A 14,495-nucleotide genomic window follows, 5' to 3' on the forward strand; every position below is an offset into this window, starting at 1 on the left:
GGTCACCAGTCTCACTTTCTCCTCCTGAGCCATCTGGATCCAGTGACCAGATATTCTTCAGGATGACTGGAGATGACCCAGGATGCAATGGGAGACTTTGGCCTTTTTAGGTTAGGCCTTTTGACTTACTCACTTAGAGGAGGTAATGCCCATTGAGTGAATAGGCCTCTTTTTTACGGAATGGCCCTTTTAATAAGCAAAAGAAAAAATAACTAAATCAAATTGGGAGGGAAAGAGAAACTGTGTTACTATTGACAATCACCCTAAACCAGACATTAAGTGGAGATTGGGCAGGAACCTATTGTTGTCCAACCTATGGGCTTCAGAGTGCACTGGGTTTAAGGTTCTGGGAAAAAGAAAGGAGGAAGGAAGGAAGGAAGGAAGGAAGGAAGGAAGGAAGGAAGGAAGGAAGGAAGGAAGGAAGGAAAGAAGGAAGGAAGGAAGTCTGTTGCTAATCTGTTGGTAGAGAAGGTACTAAAATAATGCCTGGTGACAGATTTGAACAATTGTGATTACTCTCAAACTCTACTTGTCCTGCATGACCCATGTTAAACATGAATACAGCCTTAGTTGAAACTTTTGTTGATTGTAAACACAATAAATTTTAAGGTCTTATCATGTGCATAGCACAATATAAAGTACTTTGGGAGCTATGAAAATTAGATACAACGTGGTCTCATTAGCTTACACTATTAACAATCTTTTTTTGACCAGTAGTGTGCTTATAGTTTGTCTATGGTATCCTAGGTGAGATCCAGAACAGCAGGGAAATAATACCTAGGAGATGACACGATCACTTAGTGCTTCTATGATATTCTGGTATGGTATCACTCTAAATTACACTTTGTATCCTTATAAATAATCCAGAAACAAGAGTTCCCTTTCTCCACAGACGTAGACCCAGACACACACATATGCCATACACACACACATCTGTTTCTTTCAGCCTCTATTTACACAATATATTGAGAGTGCAGGATAAGAAGGCTGAGGAGATCCTTAAAGTTGTCTTGAATTGAGAGTTGGAACCTAAGTATTAGGATTCTTTGGAGGGGTGAGAGTGGGGAGAATGGACCCACAGCAAACAGAAATCATTTCTGGAGAATAAATTCAGTTGTTAAGCCAAGATTAGAAACATCTAAGAAAAGAAAAAGAGGGATAGAGGAGTAGCATAGTTGAGATCCACAGGGTGGATTCTATGATATAGAAACGAGGGAGTTTGAGGGTCTTCAAGATTTAGTTGCCTCTGCTAAGGTGTCTCACCCTACATGTCTCCTCACCTCTTAACAACCCAGCTGCTTCAGTTTAGGATAATGACACTGAGATCATTTCCCTCAACTTAGCTTAAGGGATTTAAGGTTGGTTCCAAGTGATATTGGTGGTGACTTCTTCTGGTTCTGGAGCTGTTTGGCTTAAATTTGAAGAACTAACAACTGTAATCAGACTAGCTCTGGACACGTATTTTTCTTCACCCTCTTCAGGGAGAATCATAGCTCAACCAGGAAGACGTTATGTTGCATCAAGATTTACACTTGACTTTAGCATCATTTCCACACCTCCCTTCCAAATGTATTGAAAGAACAAATTCTGACGATGAAGAGGATGCAAGTGACCCAACTGACCCTATATCCCTAACCATGCTTTACTCTGGCCAGTTTTTGCCCTGTCATTATTCCTGCAGCTACACTCTTCTCCAACCAGACCTCTGGAGACCAAGCCTAGGAGGAGCTAAGCCACTTAGTTTTGGAACTTCTGCACTGGGACCATGCTCTCTTAATTGGTGTGAGCTGGTTATATCTAATTCATACTCAAATTGCGTTTCACAAGACTGAGAAAAAGGCAATCAAATATAAGGTTGGATTCCTTCTTTTTCTTCCATGCAGAAAAAACTATCCAAAGCTACGCTAGTTGTACTCCATGAAGAATAGGGTCTCAAAATCTTCTGTTCATTTAGTGACTTAGCCTTCCCTTCTGATCTTGTGCACCAGTTTCTCGGCTGTCTGCTTAGCTTTTTGCCTTGTCTTTAAACAGTTGTTTTGCTTTTTGCTTCTTTAATGACCTTTTAACCTAAAATTCCCACCTCTGTTTTGACTATTCCTTTCCAAACTTCCTTTACCTATGATACATAGCTGCCTTAGGTCTTGGTGCTGACAATATTAACAATGTGATGTGACAAATAAAAGAGTTCATACTGTTGCTTAGTAATTTGTTTGAGGTGATTTGACAAAAACTTGATGATAAATTTCTTATCACATGAAATAAGTAGGCTTAGTGGAGGTTGGTTTCTTTTGCCAAAAGTTGGAGGAAGCAACAAGGGGTAATGAAATTGCATATCTGAAGAGATGGTAACAGATGGACTGTAGGCTTTTAAAAATGAATACTGGAAGCTCTAAGGCAAATGAATTCTTTATGGCAATAAATGCAAGATAGGTTTTGTAAATATGTAGCAAAATGATGGACTGTTAGGAGAATTGAACTAGTATAGTATAGAAAGTTCAAAATAATGAGAAGGAATAAATATATCATGAAGAAATATCATTACCAATCAAAAAATTAAAAATATACAGTAGAACAACAATTTTAGAGGAGAATTGAATTAGTTCAGCAGTATATTTATCTTAGACGTTAATTGGACCATGGAAATGAAGTAGAGAATAAGCTAGATCACAGCTGAAAAATAGTACAGTCCTTTCAATAATACCAAAGTGGTTTCTGTCACAAAAACCTATCTTTTAAATAACAGTGCTCTTCTGGTGATATTATGTAACTGTGAAGAATATATGAAACAGTCAATGATTATCAGCTACTGGAGAGACTGAGGTTAGGTGAACTCTTGATCTTAGTTGAAGTAGTCTGATTGGATATCTACACTAAGTCGGGCATTATTATGATGAATGTCCAGGAGTTGGGGAGGGGGGACGCACCATATTGCTTAAGTAAGGGCAAACCAGCTCACATTAGAAATAGAACAGGTCAAAATTCCCATGCTGATCAGTAGTGAGATTGGACTCATGAGTTGTATTATACTTCTAACGAAGAGGAGATGTGGAAACCCAGTCTTAAAAATACACATTATGGAGGAACATGAAAAAGAATCTTAGGAGATGAGAAGGCATGGATGGGTTATGATCTCTACTGCTGCAGGAGTAACTAAATCAGTGAGGTCATAGAACCCTTTTAGTATTTATGTGGATTTTAAAGGAGACAATAGTGATAGTACAAAAAGACATTGGAGGTAAAAGCCAAAGTGCTAGAAAATAAAATCTGTGGAAGTAAAGTCCCAGAGTGAAAACAATAAACCAGTTCATATTTCAGAAGCATAAACAAGTCAGTCATTGCCCACTGCATAATTTCAAAAGAGCTTCAAGACTTGCGTCCAAGATACAGCATGACTAGCCAAACATCATATTATTTTCTACTTAATTAAATCTTCTTAGTCAATTGCAAATGTTTTCTTTGTTGCTTTCCACTCCAGGTGGGCCTAGTTAGATCTGTATTCACTGCCAAATTATCAAGCCCACTGCTCAGTTGAGCTCTGTCATATCTTTATCCTCCTCCACTTGTTGTGTCTTTACTCTTGTCAATCACAGTTAATTACTCCTTCATTCCTTTCTCCCTTTTACTTCTACTTCTACGGATTCTTTCATGTAGCCTGATATGTCTGGGGAAAAAAAAACTTCGTTTACTCATCTGGCATATCACTTTTTTTCTTTTTCTTCACATTCCTACAAAATTTAACACTTCTGGGAAACCATTCTTGAGTCCATTTTGACCATGAAAACTGATCTCACCAGAATCTACTTGTAAAAATACTCATCCTTTTAGATGAATACCACATCTTCATTTTCCCTAACCTGAGTATAAGTCATTTCTTTTCATATGTAATAACTATGGCTTGGACATGCTCATGAGTCTAGAGACAAATATAGATTATGAGAACAGTGGGCAGAGACATTGTGGATAAATTGAAGAAACTGTCTTTAGTGCTGAAAATTATTTTAACAATTTAATTCAAAGATCTAGTGATGTGACTTTCTTCCCAGAATTTCAGGGTTGGGACCTCTGAGGTCCTACCTGAATGTACCAATTAAATCCATAATTGAACAAGAATTTTTTCCCATAGGTTCATACATGTAGAGGTAGAAGAGGTCATAGAAAGTATCTCTCTAGTCTAGCCTCTTCATTTTATAAATTAAGAGATGGAGCTCAGGGAGATTAAGTGATATATATAAAGGCCACACAGGTAATAAGAAGGGTCATTATTTGACAGGAAATATCTTAAATTGTCTCTCTTATTTTACATTTTAAATTTCATTCTGTTATTTCTTGTCTCATGGAGACATTGATTTCTATTTGGTCCATTCTAGTTATCAAGGAGACTAGACTGGATATAGTTTTGGATACTGTATATTAAATTGTTCATTCTTCCAGTTCTTTCCTCTAGAGTTCTCATTTAATTGATAATATTATTTTAAAATAATTTTAGAAGTCTTATTTCATTTCTTTCAGGAATTCTAGTAGATCTTGTGGTATGCTAGTGTTCTTTCTTGTTTGAGGTTTTTCCTGTAGATATTGTGGGCTTTTTCCCCCCTTTTTTCTGGACTTGTGATTGGGTGTCCCTTAATAAATACTATTTCTTTGGTATTTTAATTTATTTACTTACATTTTTAGACATTTCCTCAATTAGGACTTTTTGTCATGTCTGGAGAGCTGGTACATGAAATGTGATGGTTTTTTCCCATGCTACTTGACTACTGATATCCCAGTCTTTACTTGATCCCTGGTGAAGGGGAAACTACTACCTCTCAAGGCAGCCTGTGGATAGCTACAATTGTTTGGACATTTTTTTTGCTATGCTGACTAAATTTGTCTATTTTCAACTCCCACCCATTGAATGAACTAATTAAAAAACACTTATTAAATACTTAATACATGCCAACCACTGTGCTAAGCATTGGGAATACAAATGTAAAATACTCCTAGTTCTGCTCTCTGACCAAAGAAACTAAATCTAGGTCTATTTTCATGGGAGTCCTTTGAATATTTAGAAATAGTTATCACATCCTCCCCCTAATACTACTCTCTTTCTCAGAACAAATACCCCAAGTTCCACCTATGAATCTTCATATGACATGAATCCAAGGCTCTTTACCATCCTGATGGTTCTCTCCTGGAAGTTCTCCAGCTTCTCTAGCTCTTCTAAAATATGGTATCTAAAAATGAACTCCATACTTTGGGTGTAATATGAATTAATCTCTTCCCCCGTGCCTTTCCTCTCATTCTGACTAGACACTCCAATTCTTTCAATACTTTTTTTTCCCTCCCAGCTCCCTACTCCTGTTTTCTCAATCCTTAATCCTTGATGTTCTAGTTAATACTCAGTTATTGGAGATAACAACTACATTGATCTAATTTTATATACATTTATGATAACCTCTGTGGCACTTGAAAATTCTTTACTGAATTTTTAGGGACTCTTCTTCCCCATAGAGAGCATATCAAACCTTTTTCTCTCTTCTCCATACCCCAACTGTTCTCTTATCACCCATATTTATAGTAAACAATTTAGCCTTCTTCACTGAAAAGACTGAAGTCTTACAAAGGCTTCCTTAACTTCCTTCTTTCTCAAAATTTCTCAGCATCATCACTTTTGTCTTTCACATATCTCTGAAGAGGTGTCTCAACTTCTTGCTGTATATAAGACAAATCTTGATCCCCATCCCCTCCTACCTCCTCTAGTAATTTGTTTCCACAGTCCTTGTTCTTTCACAATCTCTAGTTTCACTCTTTCTACTAATGCTTTTTAAATTCTATCTATAAACATATTTAGGTCCTCTAATCCTAAAACAAACAAATCTTCCTTTCACTTTTTCTTTTCAACATCAGTACCACTGGATTTCTACTTACTTTTTGGAACCTAACTAAAATGCTGAAATTCTACAAACTTTTCCCCTGATTCTCCCAATATGTTAATGAACCTTTCTACCTAGGACCTCACATATCTTTTAGATTTTACTTCTTTTGTGCTATCTTATAATATTTTGTATTTTAGTATATTTTCCATATCCTCTTACTAGACTATAAACTCCATAATGATACTCTATATTAGCTACTGTTTTACTTAAACTTTATATCTCCCAAAGTGCTTGGCAAAGTGACCTAAGTTTAATTTTAAAAAATTTCTGAACTCATCAATTTCCCTTCTTTTTCCTAGAGATTTATATTTATTTAGTTTCTGTTGCTATTAACAAATAAATAAGAGCTCATGACCTTTGGAGTTATAGATAAATCTATGTTAAGTTTAACAGGACAGCATTCTGACCTCTTCCTAGGTATCACAACTACAATTAAATTAAACCTCCACCTGGTAGGAAATGATACAGGATATAACAATAGTTTAGTCTCCTAGGTTTTTCATAAGTGTGGTTAACAGAGTCAAAGAGAATATACCACTCTTTCCCATTTAATGATAGTTTTTCATAAAAGTATAACTTTATTAATAGTTAAAGATAAAATATTCTTGTACATAAAAGTAGAGCAAGAGTTAAAGAAATATAAATATCTAGTTCCAACTATGTACAGTTATCCCTTGTACATCACAAGTTTCCTCATCATAGTTTCAATATTCAGAGGGTTGGCATAAGAAATTAAATGGGAATTTTGGGGGAGTTTTCCAGAAGTTGCAGATGTCACACAAAGGCCAGCAGATGACTTAGAAAAAGTTTAGAAACTCAGAAATGCATAAAATATGTGCATAGTATTATGTAATATCAACATATTTTTATCTTTTAATACCATAATAATTCAGACTTCTTCTCTGATATAAAGGGAGGACTAAAAAATTTTTCGCAGACTTTTCCAGATCGTGGGGGTGCCCCTTACGCCACTGATGTGGAAACTGTATTTGTTTCAATTATCTTAAACTGTTCATAATTGCTATTCAGCGTAACCCAGGTTTCCTATCAGGTTTCAATAGGTTTAACTCAATCTGAATATCTTGGCATTAAACATTTCTCAGCACTAAAACTTCAGGGGAGATATGTTTCAACGTTTCAGGTCTATTTTCTTTTTCTGTCAGAGTTTTCATTGTCTCAATTAAAATTGCAGCAGTTACTTTTTTTGGTTTTTCTACTCTCAACTGCTTGCTTTGTTGTTGACTCTTCTCTACCATCCTCTCTACCTGAATGGATTTATGTATAGTTCTTAGCTCTTGGACTAGTAAAATCTTTCATGATCGGAGCTCTTTTATAGCTTGATATGGCTCTTTGTTTCAGAATCAATTTCCCAGGGTTTTTTTAATCTCTCTTCTTTTAAAATTATACTTTTCTTGTCCGTATGCTTTGGCAGTAGTAATCATCTTTTCATCCTCAGTACAACCCATGGTCAAGTCTCCTAATCTCCCTGATCCTCATTTTCCATCTGTAAAATGGATATAATAATTACTGTAGTATTTGCCACATAGGATTACTGTGAAGCTAAAGGGAGATGACATGTGAAACACATTTCAAACCTTAGTGTGCTATGGAAAAGTAGTTATTGCTTTATACATCGTAGGTGCTTAACATATTTGTTTAACTGAATTGAATGCTATGCTGGCTTCAGGTTCCTATTCTGTAAAATGAGGAAGTTATCTTTAATACTATGTGATCTACCCTTACTAGCTTGCAAATTCCTTGAAGACAAGAATCATGCCTAACAGTAATTCCATAGTAGGTGCTTAATAAATGTCTGTTGAATGAATGTGTTTTTGTTCATATGTATATCAGCATATAAATCTCAGTGATTTATTTTCTAAATAAGAAGGGAACTCTTCAACTCCTCAACTGTTTCTCTTGACCTCAATTCTGCATTTTGAAGCAAGAATTCATGGATTTCAAATTTTCATTTAACTTTCGGTCACTAAACATCTATGTTATAACTCTACATAATTTTTTAAAAGTTAGATATATTTTACAGACTGAACTTCTTTTAAAATTATGCTAGAACATAACATTCTAAAAATATATACTGCAAAATATAACAAAAGTTTAAAAATAGAGAAACCTAGTAGTGTCTATGCAGAACCCAAAATTTATTAGAGTCTAACCTTGAGAGCTATATGGCATCTTAGAGACTGTCTGCAACCTCATTTTATAGATGAAGAAACAGATTTAAGAAAGGTTGAGTGACTTGCCCAAGGTCTCATAGCTATAAGTGGAAGTGCTGAGATTCTAACTCAAATCTGATCCTAAATCCAGTCCTTGGATTGGTTATGTAGATGTTATTTCCTTACATTTACTGATAGCTGTTGACCACTGGAATGAGTTAGTAAAGAAGGTGGCAAAATTTAGTTAAACATTGGATTCTTGGATTAGAAAAATGACTTAGGGGGGCGGAGCCAAGATGGCGGAGTGAAAGCAACGACTCACCTAAGCTCCTGGACAAACTCCTCTGGATATCTCTGAAAGGAGAATCTGACCAGACTTTGGAGGTGTAGAATCCAGTGGGTGACAGACTTTGACAGATTCGGAGCCCAGGTTGGACTGGAAGGTCCACGGGAAGGATCTGTTCCGCGGGGGTAAGCCCCCAGCGCACAGCGCAGCGTGGTCAGCGCAGCAGGGCGGAAGGGACCTGAGAAGCCCGAGAGTGGCGGGCGAAACCAGCGGAGCAGGAGACAAGCCAAACCGAGCCGGTGAGAGCCGCTGAGCGCCAGATATCAGCGCAGCAGCCCTTCAAACCTTCAGCCTGAAGACTAAACTTCGGTAAGTCACCTACTTGAACTTCCGGGAGCCAGGATGGTGGAGTGATCAGTAAATGCTCTCTCCTCCCCCCTGATGACCGTGAAAGAACCATAAAATACTTCCCCAGATAAATCCTGGATCAGCGGGAACAGCAGAAGGGGGCAAATAGTCTCATAACACCAGAGGCTATAAAAATAGCAAAGGGGGATTCTTCCTGCCAGGCCTAGAGGCCTGTGTGGGCTACCCGAGTCTTCTTACCTCACCTCCGAGGTCTTCGGTTGGCCAAAACCGGATGCTCATATGAGAGAAAGGACGTTCCAGAGTCGAACAAGGGTTGAGCTTTATTTCAGGGTCTCGGTTACAAGTGCAGGGGGGTCTTCCTTAGGAGGAAGAGGGGGAGATTTCCTAAGGAGGCTAGGATCTTAAGGGATTGGAAGTAGAAGTACAAGCGGGGAGAGAGGGGGAGGGGAGAGAGGAAAGAAGAAAAGCAGAGCCTACTGTCCTCTTGGCTCTTCCTACTGTGGCGGAGGTGATCTGGAAGGACAGACGACCCAAGGCAGAGAAAATTCACACTGAGACCCAGGCAAGCCTCAGCGCCGGGAGACGAGCCCCAGGAGGGGCGGCAACACGCATTAGCTTCTAGGCGTGCCCCAGCCCTCCAGGGGAAAAGGGAAGACAATAGGGAAGCTGGGATCACCATCCCCTGACCTTGCCTTTGCCTCAGGTCAGCTGAGGAGATATCCTGAGACCAGACCACCCCTCCCACACACCTAACAAGCTAACCCCAGGGTTGATCTGGGAAACAAAAAACAAAAGCCTGCTTTTAGCCTAGACACACATCAGCTCAGCTTAAAGATCTGTACCTTCTGACTGAAAGAACCAGAAGCTACAACACTCAGCCAACATCATGAATCGGAAAAAGCAGACGAAAAGTGAAAAAACCACAGAATCTTTCTATGGGGATAAGGACCAAAACACAAACACCAAAGAGGTCAGAGCTGAGACTGTACTTCCATCTGAAACCTCAGAAGGGACTATGAATTTCTCGCAAGCACAACTAGATTACCTGGAACATCTGAAGAAGGAAATAAAAGAAAAACTGGCCAATGATTTTAAAATTATAAAAAAAGAATTCACTGATGAGAACATCACTCTGAAAAGGAAAATTGAACAAATGGAAAAGGAAGTTCAAAAATTAACTGGAGAGAATAATTCCCTAAAAGGAAGAGTTAATCAAATGGAAAAGGAAACCCAAAACCTAATTGGGAAAATTGATCAGATGGAAAAGGAAACACAAAACCTAACTGGAAAAATTGGTCGAATGTAAAAAGAAGTACAAAAATTAAATGGAGAAAATAACTCCTTAAAGGGAAAAATTGGTCAGATGGAAAAGGAGAAGCAAAAGCTAACTGAAGAAAACAATACGATGAAGATTAAAATTGGGCAAGTAGAAACTAATGACTCAATGAGGCAACAAGAATCAGTCAAACAAAATCTAAAGAATGAAAAGATAGAAGAAAATGTAAAATATTTAATTGGAAAAACAACTGACCTGGAAAATAGATCCAGGAGAGAAAATTTAAGAATTATTGGCCTGCCAGAAACCCATGATGAAGAAAAGAGTCTGGACAATATCTTCCAGGAAATCATCAAGGAAAACTGCCCAGAAGTACTAGACTCAGAGGGCAAAATAGTCATTGAAAGAATCCACCGTTCCCCTCCCAAAAGGGATCCCAAACTCAAAACCCCAAGAAATATCGTTGCCAAATTCCAGAGCTATCAAGTGAAGGAGAAAATACTACAAGCAGCCAGAAAGAAACAATTCAAATATCAAGGACACCCAGTCAGGATCACACAGGACCTTGCAGCTTCTACATTAAAAGATCGAAAGAATTGGAACCCAATATTCTGTAAGGCAAAGGAGTTGGGACTTCAACCAAGGATCAACTACCCAGCAAAGTTCAGCATAACATTTCAGGCAAAGAGAAAGTCATTCAACGAAATAAGGGATTTCCAGAGCTTCTTGACCAAAACACCAGAACTCAATAGACAATTTGATCTTCAAATGCAGGTCTCCAGAGAATCATAAAAAGGTAAACAGAGGGGAAAAAACAAAAACAAAAACTTGCTACTCAATTAGGGCAAACTGTTTACCTCCCTATAAGGGAAGATGATACCTGTTAATCTTGAGAACTGTGCAGCTATTATGATAAAAGGGATATATGTAGAGGGAACGGGCATAAAGTAAATGATATCATGTCAAAAATATGATTTAAGTATGAGAAGGGATTGTAATAGGAGGTGTGAAAAGGGGGAAGCAGAAAATGGCAAATTATATCACAGGAAGAAGTACAAAACTATAGTAGAGGGAAGGAGGGGAGGGAGATGAGCATTGTTTGAGAGGTACTCTCATCTGATTTGTTCAAAGGAGGGAACAATAATCTTAAGTAGATAATCCTAACTAGCTCTATAGGTAGTAGGAGGGGAAGGGGGAAGAAAGGGGAGGGTGGCTAAAAGGGAGGAAAGAAGCAATAAGAGTAAAGGAGAGTAAAAGGGAGGGGGGCTAAAAGAAGGAGGGGAAGGCTGCAGGAGGAGGGGGAGAAAAGTGAATACTATTGAGGAGGGGAAGGGAGACGGGAGAGCTAAAAGCACAAATGGTGGGAAAGAGGTTGGAGGGAAATACACAGATTGTAATCATAACTGTGAATGTGAATGGAATGAACTCTCCCATAAAACAGAGACGGATAGCAGAATGGATTAAAAGCCATAATCCAACAATATGCTGCTTACAAGAAACACATTTGAAATGGGGGGATACACATGGGATAAAGGTCAAAGGATGGAGCAGAATATATTATGCTTCAGCTCATGTAAGAAAGGCAGGAGTAGCAATCCTAATCTCAGACAAAGCGAAAGCAGAAATAGATCTAATCAAAAGGGATAAGGATGGAAACTATATCCTGCTAAAAGGCACCATAGACAATGAAGCAATATCATTACTAAACATGTATGCTCCAAGTGGTATAGCATCCAAATTCTTAGAGGAGAGGTTGGGGGAGTTGAAGGAAGAAACTGATAGCAAAACCATACTAGTGGGGGACCTCAACCTCCCCCTCTCTGAACTCGATAAATCTAACCTCAAAATAAACAAGAAAGAGGTTAAGGAGGTAAATAAAACTCTGGATAAGGTAGATATGATAGATCTTTGGAGAAAATTAAATGGGAATAGAAAGGAATACACCTTTTTCTCAGTGGTACATGGAACATTTACAAAAATTGACCATGTACTAGGACATAAAAATCTCACAATCCAGTCCAGAAAGGTAGAGATAATCAATGCATCCTTTTCAGATCATAATGCATTAAAAATTACATGTAATAAAAGGCCATGGAAAGAGAAACCAAAAATCAATTGGAAACTAAATAATCTAATTCTAAATAAGGGTTGGGTTAAAGAAGAAATCATAGAAGCAATCAACAATTTCATTCAAGAGAATGACAATAGTGAGACAACATACCAAAACTTATGGGATACTGCAAAAGCAGTTATTAGGGGAAGTTTTATATCTTTGAATGCTTACATAAATAAAATAGAGAAAGAGGAGATCAATGACTTAGGCTTGCAGTTGAAAAAGTTAGAAAAAGAACAAATTGAAAATCCCCAAGTAAATACCAAATTAGAAATACTGAAAACCAAAGGAGAGATTAATAAAATTGAAATTAAGAAAACTATTGAATTAATAAATAAAACCAATCGTTGGTTTTATGAAAAAACTAATAAAATTGATAAACCTTTGGTCAATCTGATTAAAAAAAAGAAAGAAGAAAATCAAATTACTAATATTAAAAATGAAAGGGGTGAACTCACCTCCAATGAGGAGGAAATTAAAACAATAATTAGAAACTACTTTGCCCAACTTTATGCCCACAAATTCGATAATCTAAACGAGATGGATGAACATTTTAAAAAATACAAATTGCCCAGATTAACAGAAGAGGAATTTGAATACTTAAACAACCCCATCTCAGAAAAAGAAATTGAACAAGCCATCAATGAACTCTCTAGGAAAAAATCTCCAGGGCCAGATGGATTCACAAGTGAATTCTATCAAACATTTACATAACAGTTAATTCCAATACTATATAGACTATTTTTGAAAATTGGGGAAGAAGGAGTCCTCCCAAATTCTTTCTATGATACAAATATGGTTTTGATACCCAAACCAGGAAGAGACAAAACAGAGAAAGAAAATTATAGACCAATTTCCCTAATGAATATAGATGCAAAAATTTTAAATAAGATTTTAGCAAAACGAATACAGCATCTTATCACGAGATTAATACATTATGATCAGGTAGGATTCATACCAGGATTACAGGGCTGGTTCAATATTAGGAAAACTATTAGCATTATCGATCACATCAACAACAAAGCTAACAAAAACCACATGATTATCTCAATAGATGCAGAAAAAGCTTTTGACAAAATACAACACCCATTCCTACTAAAAACACTGGAGAATGTAGGAATAAAGGGAACTTTCCATAAAATAATAAGCAGTATCTATCTAAAATCTTCAGCAAGCATTTTATGCAATGGGGATAAGCTAGATGCATTCCCAATAAGATCAGGGGTGAAACAAGGTTGTCCATTTTCACCACTATTATTCAATATGGTACTAGAAATGTTAGCTGTAGCAATTAGACAAGATAAAGATATTCAAGGAATAAGAATAGCCAAAGAAGAAACTAAGTTATCACTCTTTGCAGATGATATGATGATTTACCTAGAGAATCCCAGAGATTCAAGTAAAAAATTACTTGAATTAATAAACAACTTTGGCAAAGTTGCAGGTTACAAAATAAACCCACACAAATCTTCTGCGTTCCTATATATTAACAACAAAGTCCAACAGCAAGAGATAGAAAGAGAAATCCCATTTAAAGCTAGGGTAGACAGTATAAAATACTTAGGAGTCTACCTGCCAAAACAAACCCAGGTATTATATGAACACAATTACAAGACACTTTTTGCACAAATAAAGTCAGATTTAAGTAAGTGGAAAAACATTAGTTGCTCATGGGTAGGCTGTGCTAATATAATAAAAATGACAATTCTACCTAAATTAATATACTTATTTAGTGCCATACCAATTAAACTATCAGACAATTACTTTCTAGAGCTGGATAAAATAATATCAAAATTCATTTGGAAAAACAAAAGGTCCAGAATATCAAAGTGACTAATGAAAAGAAATGCTTGGGAAGGTGGCCTAGCGCTACCAGACCTCAAACTTTACTATAAAGCAGCAATTATCAAAACCACTTGGTATTGGCTAAGAAACAGAGAGGTAGACAAGTGGAATAGACTTGGCACTCAAGATGCAGTAGGCAAGGAATATAGCAACCTTCTGTTTGATAAACCCAAAGACCCCAGCTTCTGGGATAAGAATTCACTGTTTGACAAAAATTGCTGGGAAAACTGGATAACAGTGTGGCGGAAATTAGGCATAGACCCATACCTGACACAGTACACAAGAATAAAGTCCAAATGGGTACATGATTTAGGTATAAAGATTGATACCATGAATAAACTGGAGAAGCAAGGAATAGTGTATTTATCAGATTTATGGAGAAGGGAAGAAGTTTTTACTAAAGAAGAGATAGAAAGCATTATGAAATGCAAAATGGATAACTTTGATTACATTAAACTGAGAAGTTTTTGCACAACCAAACCCAATGCAACCAAAATCCAGAGGGATGTAGTAAATTGGG

At 37.0% G+C, this 14,495-nt stretch overlaps 1 long non-coding RNA gene across 1 annotated transcript in view; it reads left to right on the plus strand.

Moving 5' to 3' along the window:
• LOC140529166 (uncharacterized) overlaps positions 1 to 14,495 on the plus strand; it is a 77,130-nt gene that overhangs the window by 41,065 nt on the left and 21,570 nt on the right. The window lies entirely within an intron of this gene.

The sequence above is a fragment of the Notamacropus eugenii genome, chromosome 2 (assembly GCF_028372415.1).
Source record: "Notamacropus eugenii isolate mMacEug1 chromosome 2, mMacEug1.pri_v2, whole genome shotgun sequence".
In the NCBI taxonomy this organism is placed as follows: domain Eukaryota; kingdom Metazoa; phylum Chordata; class Mammalia; order Diprotodontia; family Macropodidae; genus Notamacropus; species Notamacropus eugenii.